The sequence below is a fragment of the Chelonia mydas genome, chromosome 24 (assembly GCF_015237465.2).
Source record: "Chelonia mydas isolate rCheMyd1 chromosome 24, rCheMyd1.pri.v2, whole genome shotgun sequence".
Classification (NCBI taxonomy): domain Eukaryota; kingdom Metazoa; phylum Chordata; order Testudines; family Cheloniidae; genus Chelonia; species Chelonia mydas.
In genome coordinates, this window is record NC_051264.2 from 17,408,249 (window position 1) to 17,416,643 (window position 8,395).

At 54.1% G+C, this 8,395-nt stretch overlaps 1 long non-coding RNA gene across 1 annotated transcript; it reads right to left on the reverse strand.

The window, feature by feature from the left end:
• Window positions 1–1,139: 1,139 nt before the first annotated feature.
• On the reverse strand, window positions 1,140–5,051 carry LOC122463742. Its single transcript, XR_006287347.1, has 2 exons — window positions 4,725–5,051; window positions 1,140–1,423 (listed from the first exon to the last, which is right to left on the reverse strand). It is a non-coding gene; the product is annotated as an uncharacterized LOC122463742 (long non-coding RNA).
• Window positions 5,052–8,395: the final 3,344 nt, after the last annotated feature.

Below are 8,395 nucleotides of genomic sequence, written 5' to 3' on the forward strand. Positions count from 1 at the left end.
ATCAGGAGGTTACTACAAACAAAACCGAGCTATGGTACGCTCCACTCAGCCCAGGACGTGACTCTCTGCTGTGGTGTGCGCACGGAAACGCTTCGCCTCGCCTCGTCTGCACTTGCTTTTCCTGTCTAACTCGACGGAGTTCTGTCCCACCCTGGCAGAATTCCTCCCCTTCTGGAGGAAAACGAAGGAGAAAGAAGGAAATGTCCTTCCAAGAATTGAGTTTTTCATTTTCAACATCAAAAGTTTTTGATGGAAAAATTTGAGCCAGTTCCATCTGTGGCTGCATTTCAAAGGGAGCTGGTTGCAGATGGCCTGAGATACTTCAAAAGGTTTTTTTCCCCTGCTGATAATAGCTCCTCTTAATTAATTAGCCTCTTACAGTTGGTATGGGTACTTCCACCTTTTCATGTTCTCTGTATGTATAAATATCTTCGGACTATATGTTCCATTCTATACATCCGATGAAGTGAGCTGTAGCCCACGAAAGCTTATGCTCTAATAAATTTGTTAGTCTCTAAGGTGCCACAAGTCCTCCTGTTCTTTTTTCCCAGGGTAGGAATTCAAACCGGCACCTCCCAAACTCAGGGCACTGTTCCCAGCTCTGTTACAAAACCTCCCTCGCTGACCTTGGCCGACAGTTTCCAGAGCGGCCTGTGATTTATGTTCCCCTTCTCTAGGGGACAAGTGGCAGAAGAGGCAGGTGCTTGTTGTGACGGATGTAAACAGGCTTGGAAGGATAAGATTCTCATCGGTAAACATCGATCGACGTCGATTTCCAGACCAGACACACCCAACCCAAGGAATAGATATTTGCAACAAAATCATAAAATTTTCCAACAGTAAGAAAAATGCTTGTTGAGAACTTATGAGAGTTTGATTTGAGGCTCTTTGCTTTGCCTATTCTGACCGGTGATGTTGACACTTTGTGCTTTAACAGTTAGAAAACTTTAACTTTTTGAATCTCAGCATCGACTGTGATTACATCATTATGGCCCCCGTCATTTCCCACAACTGTGAACATTTAAATGGATAAAAATAGAAAAAAAAAGCTTTAAAAACCTTTCAATATTGTCCGCTGAAATTTAAAAAAAATAAAATTCGGCCAAGGCTAGATATAAAAAGATTTTTAATTGAGAATTGTCTCTGCTTTGTTTTATTCAGTGCAACAAAATAAAGGGGAAGCGAATCCAGGCGGGAGCCCAGAGCCCCTGGGAGGGGAGAGCAGCTGCAGAGAGGGGCAGACGCAAGCGGCAGGACGTTATTGAGTGTGGCGTGGCCATTGCAGAGGTGGGGGATCAGGAGAGGAGCGGCAGGAGGTGGAGCCCAGCCAGGTCTGGGATGAGGAGCCCGGCTGGTCCCCGAGCTGTGCTGGCTGCTTTGCTGGGCACCGAAGGACTCGGTAGCACCTTCATGGCTGCTCCACCTGCGTGAGAGTGGGGGGAAAGGAGGCCATCAAAGCTGGACTAGGACACAACGCCTCCCCCGCCTCAGCTCTGCTCTTGGGAGACCCACCTCGGCCCTGCGATCCAACCATCTCCCCATCTGCTCTGCTCCCTCTGGCCTTTCTGGGCCAGACTGGCCTCCCCCTTTTCCTCTGCCCTGACACAACCTCACTGTGTGTCCTTGAGCAAGTCACTTGCACCCCTGATTTAGATCCCACCGATGACACCTGGATTAGATCCAGCCAGTTTTAGCCCCCACCCTGCTCACCTAGCAAAGCAGCAGCTCACTGTTGGTGTCAGGAGTGGGCTCTTTACGATGTTTTGTGGGGTCTCAAGTCACCATGATGGGACTCAGGAAACCTAGGTTAAATTCCCAGCTCTGCCCCAGCCTCCCTGTGTGGCCTTGGACATGTTTCCTCATAAGGCTGTGTCTCAGTTCCCCCATCTATGAAATGGGTAAAATGCTCCTTCTTTTGTCTGTTTAGATTGCAAGGTCTTAGTGACAGTCCTGTCCCCAGTGAACTTGTTCAATGCCTGGCACAACAAGGGTCTCCAAACTCAGTCAGGGTCTGTGCAGCGCCTGGCATCCCAGGGGCTCCCAATACTAATCCAGGCCCTACCACAAAGAGTTTACAGATTAAACTATATCTAGGCAAAAGATGGGAGGAGGAACGGAGAGGGAAAGTCACTGGCCCTAGGTCACACAGGAGCCGGCGCTGGGAATAGGACCCAGGTGTCCTGATCACCAGCCAATATCTTTACTCAGCAGACCCCACAGCATCCTGTCCTATGGTAGGAATTGGGGACAGATGTGAGACCTGGGTCCAAAAGCCTGTACTGAACCATATGACAACCATGGATGGACTCTGGCAACAACAAGTGGTAAGTGGTTTTCACAGGGAACCTCTAGGGTGACATTAATGCAAATTCCCCACCTCTGGTTATTCCAGAACCAGCCTTGTGAAGCTATGCCATGAGGATGGGGCCCTTGTCTGATGATTCCCGGGACATGAAACCAAGACAAAAGGCCCCTGTTGGAGGAAGGAACGACTGAGCTAGTCATCGGGACTCTGGTGCTGAGTCTGTGACCACTATCAATGTGTAACCACAAGAAAACCCTAGGTGTCAACCGGCAAGCCTAGGTGAATGAAGGTGCTGACTTAGGAAGCACTGTGGGGTAGCTGACAACTGTGGGCTGTTCAAACTTCCTGCAAAGAGGCGTGGCACTGGGGGGGAGGGGTTTGCAGGGGCTATAGCCACTCCAAAATTTTCCATAGCCACGTCTCCTTGCGCAAAGAGCGGCATGGTTCCCACCCTTACTTCTGCGCTGCCAGGGGCGGTGGCGCTGCCTTCGGAGCTGGAGGTCCGGACAGCAGCGGCTGCCACCGGCCTCCCAGCTCTGAATGTGGACAATGTCCAGGGCTGGCCTTTCGGGACAATGGTGCTCTGGGGAAACAGGGCAGGGGTGACCCCTCCCCCGTTGGCTGAAGAGTGATGTGGGCAGGAAGAGCAGGGTGGGTGGTGCAGAGCTTCCTACGGCTGGGGGGGTTTCCTGGAGGTGGGTCTGACCTGGCCCAGGAGCAGCCCGTGCTGGGGAAGAAGAAGGCAGGGGGGTATATGTATAAAGCAGCCCTCCATTTTTCTGTCTGCCCCCTGCCCCACCGGGAAGAGGTTGTTGTCACCCCTGCCTTAGGGACAAAGGGCAAGCTGACGCCTCAGCCACGTGCCAACCCGGGCAATGGGCCATTCGCTGCTAAGCGGCCACTCTTTGGCCTTGTCGACACTACAAAATTTAGTCGGCAACAGGCAGCTTTTGTCCGCAAAGCAGCAGAGGTGCAGCTGCAACGCCACGGTTTGGGCAGGAGAACTGCCGCCCCCCTTGACGAGAGGACTCGGGCTTTTTGCGGCCCAGTTAAAGCAACACAGTGTCAGCCCGTTATGTCGCCGTCACTGGCCTCCCCCAGTATCCCACAATGCCCTCCGTGGCCGCTCCGTTCCCTGTTTGGATCTCAGCTGCCCTGCAGGCGTACGCCCGTCCCAGGGCTGCCGACACAATTGCCAGGCCCCTGAGCAAGGCGTGGGGGATGTGGCTCCTGGCCCCCGGAAGGAGCGGGGTCTTGGGAAGAAGGGGTGGGGGAGCAAAGCGCTTCAGTGCTGCCCGACCTGCACCGCCCGGCGCTCCAGCGGCGATTTAAGGGGCCCAGGCTCCGGCCGCAGCGACTACCGCAGTACTGGCAGTGGCAGCCAGGAGCCCTGGGCCCTTTTAAATCTCCTGGTCCCGGGGCAGCTGCCCCTTTGGCCCTCCCCCCTGTCAGCAGCCCTGCGCGACAGGGGATGGGTCACTGGATGGTTCCCTGTTCTGTTCACTCCCTCTGGGGCACCGGGCACTGGCCACTGTCGGAAGACAGGACACTGGGCTAGGGGGACCTTGGGTCTGACCCCGTCTGGCCGTTCGTATGTTCTTATGACCCCTCTCCTTTCAAAGCTCCAGGAACTTCTGACAACGATGAAAGCAAATTTTAAACTAAGGTCCTGTAGACTAACATCTTCGGAGTAAATATGACAGTGATGCCCAGCTGGTTTTGCCAGTAAATTCAGATACTAACTGTATATACCTGGGGTTTGGCAAATGCCTGTGAAATGGCTTCAATGGCTCTTTGGCAGTGTCAGTGTTGTGCTGATAGGGCTGGCAGGCTGGAGGCTTTTTCACTTGTAAGTTACTAGATCCCCTCCGGAGGAAGACTCCCCAGGCTGCAGGAGCCAGCGGTGGGAGCCTGCGGGAAGGGTCAGACCAGGGACAGGAAGAGGCAGAAGGGTGGACAATAAGACCCAGGGGTGTCCCAAATTTTCGGGTGCCCTATGCAGCCGTGTATCCTGCGTATGCCTAAGGAGGGCCCTGGCGTGAGGACACACTCTCCGTCAACACACATGCTGTTTCTGTCTCTCTCTCCCCCCACCACGCTCCCTGTCACATACTCCCCCCCACATTGAAAAGTGGCTGGCAGTCTGCCCGCGGAAGGATGGGATTGAGACAGCGGCATCCTGTGACGCGGCCCCAGCCCCACGAGGCACTGCAAACCCTTCCCACAGCGCCCTGCAGCCGGTTGCACAGCGGGCTGGCCGCCCTCCGTGCCCTGCTCTCCGTGGCCGTGCGAGAGCTGCCAGCGCGGCTGCACGCCACCGACACGCGGAGTTCATTCCAGCCGCACAACTGCTGTCGACAAACCTCCGTAGCGCAGACCAGGCCTTTGGCAGGAGATGGGGCAGGGGTGGAAAACCTACCGGCAAGATTACATGCGAGTCGACAAGAAAGCGCGGCGTGCTCATCCACACAGACAGGAGAGAAGCTTCAGCAGGAGGACCCCAGCGAGGGCTGAGAGGAGGAGCCCGGCTAACCCCATGCCAGCCGTCTCGCAGGCGGTGGTGCACATGTCCATGACTGGAACTACACTGTCCCCTGGGACGACATCAAATGCCTTCAGTAGCATGGCACAGTAGGACTTGGTAGTGCAACCGTGAAGGATGTCGAACGGGTCATCTCCACCTGCGTGTGTGTGGGGAGAAAGCAGGCGATTGGCATCCGGGGAGCCTCTCCACTGCACAAGCTGGTGTGGGGCACAACGACCGCCCCCTCCTCTGCTCCTCAGAGCCCCATCTAGGCCCCCACAGCCTTAATTTCTCCACTGGCTCTGCTCCCCGCAGCCCGTCTGCTCATCCACACAGACAGGAGAGAAGCTTCAGCAGGAGGACCCCAGCGAGGGCTGAGAGGAGGAGCCCGGCTAACCCCATGCCAGCCGTCTCGCAGGCGGTGGTGCACATGTCCATGACTGGAACTACACTGTCCCCTGGGACGACATCAAATGCCTTCAGTAGCATGGCACAGTAGGACTTGGTAGTGCAACCGTGAAGGATGTCGAACGGGTCATCTCCACCTGCGTGTGTGTGGGGAGAAAGCAGGCGATTGGCATCCGGGGAGCCTCTCCACTGCACAAGCTGGTGTGGGGCACAACGACCGCCCCCTCCTCTGCTCCTCAGAGCCCCATCTAGGCCCCCACAGCCTTAATTTCTCCACTGGCTCTGCTCCCCGCAGCCCGTCTGGCCCTAGATGGCCTCTCCCTGCTCCTCTGCTGTGGCAGACACACTGTGTCTCCTTGAGCAAGTCACTTGCAGCCCCAATCCAGAGCCCACCGACAACACCCAGACTGGGCTTGAATTAGCCCCACCACCCATCCAGCAAAGCAGCAGCTCAGTGCAGGTGGCAGGAGTGGGATCTCTGAGATTTTTAGTGGGGAATTAAGGCAACTTGATGGGACTTGGGAAAATTACGCTTAATTCCCAGCTCTGCCCCAGCCTTCCTGTGTGACCTTGGACAAGTCACCACATTGCTCTGTGCCTCAGTTTCCCCAGCTGTAAAACAGAGAGAACACTCCTTCCTTTGCCTGTGTAGATCACAAGCTCTTTGGCGCACGGACTGTCACTATGAACTTGGCACAAGGAGGGTCTCCCATCTCGGTTGGGGTCTGTGCAGCGCACCAGGAGCTCCCAATACTAAGCCAGGCCCCACCACAAAGAGCTTACAGATTAAACTCTATCTGGGCAAAATATGGGAGGGGCAACGGAGGCAAAGAAAGGGGAAGTCAATGGCCCAAGGTCACACAGGAGCCAGCACTGGGAATAGGACCCAGGTGTCCTGATCTCCAGCTGATATCTTTACCCAGCAGACCCCACAGCATCCTGTCCTAGAGTAGGAGTTTGGGACAGATGTGAGACCTGGGGTCCAGAGGCCTGTACTGAGCCATGTGCCAGCCAGGGATGGACTCTTGGATCAAGAAGTGGTAAGTGGTTTTCCCCAGGGAATCTCAAGGGTAACATTAATGCAAATTCCCCACCTCCGGTTACTCCAAAACCAACCTTGTGAAGCTATACTGGGAGGGGGGCACCTTTCTCTTCTCCCCTGAAACATGAGGCCAAGAACAAAGGTCCAAGCCATGGGAAAGAATGAATGAGCTATTCATCGGAGCTCTGGGGCTGACTCAGGGATGGTTATGAACTTGTAACAACAAGGAAAACCCAGAATAATTTAACGGAAGTTACCACGTGCCTTTTCTTTTGATTGAGTAGAAACATTGGGTCTCAGCTCCAGTACACTCTATGGTCCCTTGCTGGCAATAACTTGAGTTTGAGAAGATGCAGCCCCGGCAGCTCCGGCCATTGGGTTTGGTGTCGGCCGGGGGCACTGGGAAGAAGCGGAGCAAACACAGTCAGCTCGGGGGACGAGCCCCAGGACGGGTCGGGGCCGGGAGAGCAGCTGGGGGCTGCACAGCTCAGCCCCGGGGGCCCCCTGCAGGGGGAGCTGTAGCTCCAGGGATGCCAGGGGCAGCAGGGGCGGGGGAAAGGTTTGCAGCAGGGAGCCCTGGACCCCGCCCCGGGTGGGATCAGGTGGGTTCACACCCTGTGGGAGCCTAGAGCCCCGCCCCCTAAACTCCACCCAGCGTTATTCAATGGTGCCCCCCCTGCAAGGCGGGAGAACCAGTCGCAGGAAGTTATCGGGGGCAGGTTCCAGGGAACAGGAGGTGCAGGGGATGGGGGAGGAGAGGCAGAGGTGGGGAGACGTACATGGAACCGCGGTTGCTCTGCAGGCGTCTCCCACGCAGCAGGAGATGCTCATCCTTACTGTCTCTCCGTTCCAGTATGTGATAGAGAGGAGGCCGGCTTTACATTGGATGGGTGTCGCACAGGTCTTGGTAACGTTCTGAGACTTCACGCCCGCTGCACAGAAGGCGAGACAGAGATTTATTCCCCTTCCACTCCTACACCATCGACACCCACTGCACAACGACGGCCATAATCCTCGCTCTACCCATTGGGAAACTCAGCCACAGGGAGGGGGAAGGAAGTTCAGAAATCGCAGCACCCTACCTGCGGTTTATAACCTACCGCTTAAGCCAGCCTCTGCACCACATGACTGGTGGGTAGGTCGTGTAATGGCAATTTTAAAAAAGGCTCGAGAGGCGATCCTGCAGGCAATTGCAGGCCGGTGAGCCTAACTTCAGTGCCAGGCAAATAGGTTGAAACTACAGTGAAGAACAGAATTATCAGACACATAGGTTAACAGGATTTTTTGGGGAAGAGTCAATATGGCTTTTGTAAGGGGAAGTCATGCCTCACCAATCTATTAGAATTCTTTGAGGGGAGCAACAAGCACAGTTTACTTGGACTTTCAGAAAGCCTCCGAGAAGGTCCCTCATCTTATGCAAGCTAAGCTGTCATGGGAGAAGTGGGAAGGTCCTCTCATGGATAAGTAACTTGTTAAAAGACAGGAAACAGAAGAGAAACAGGGTAGGAATAAATGGTCAATTTTCACAGCGGGGTGCCCCAGGGATCTGTACTGAGACCAGACCACTCCAACTGGGTCATTAATGATCTGCAAAACAGAGATGTGGTGAAGTTTGCGGACGATACAAAATTAGTCAAGAGAGTTATGCCCAAAGCAGACTGCAAGAAGTCACAAAGGGATCTCGCAAAACTAGGTGACAAAATGGCAGATGAAATTCAATATTGATAAATGAAAACTAATACACATCCCAACTCTACATACAAAATGAGGGGTCTAAATTAGCTGTTACCACTCTAGAAAGAGATGTTGGCGTCATCATGGATAGTTCTCTGGGCAGGAGCTCCATGTGCAGTGGCAGTCAAAAGAGCGAACAGAATGCTAGGAACCATGAGCAAAGGGATCGATAATATGACAGAAAATATTATAATGCCACTAGATAAATCCATGAGATGCCCACTTATTGAATAGTGCCTGCAGTTCTGGTCACCCCAGTGCAATATTAGAATTGGAAAAAGAGCAGAGAAAGGCAACCAAAACGATAGGGGGATAGAACAGGTTCCACACGAGGAGAGATTAATAAGAGTGGGACTGTTCAGCTTGCAAAAGAGATGCCTAA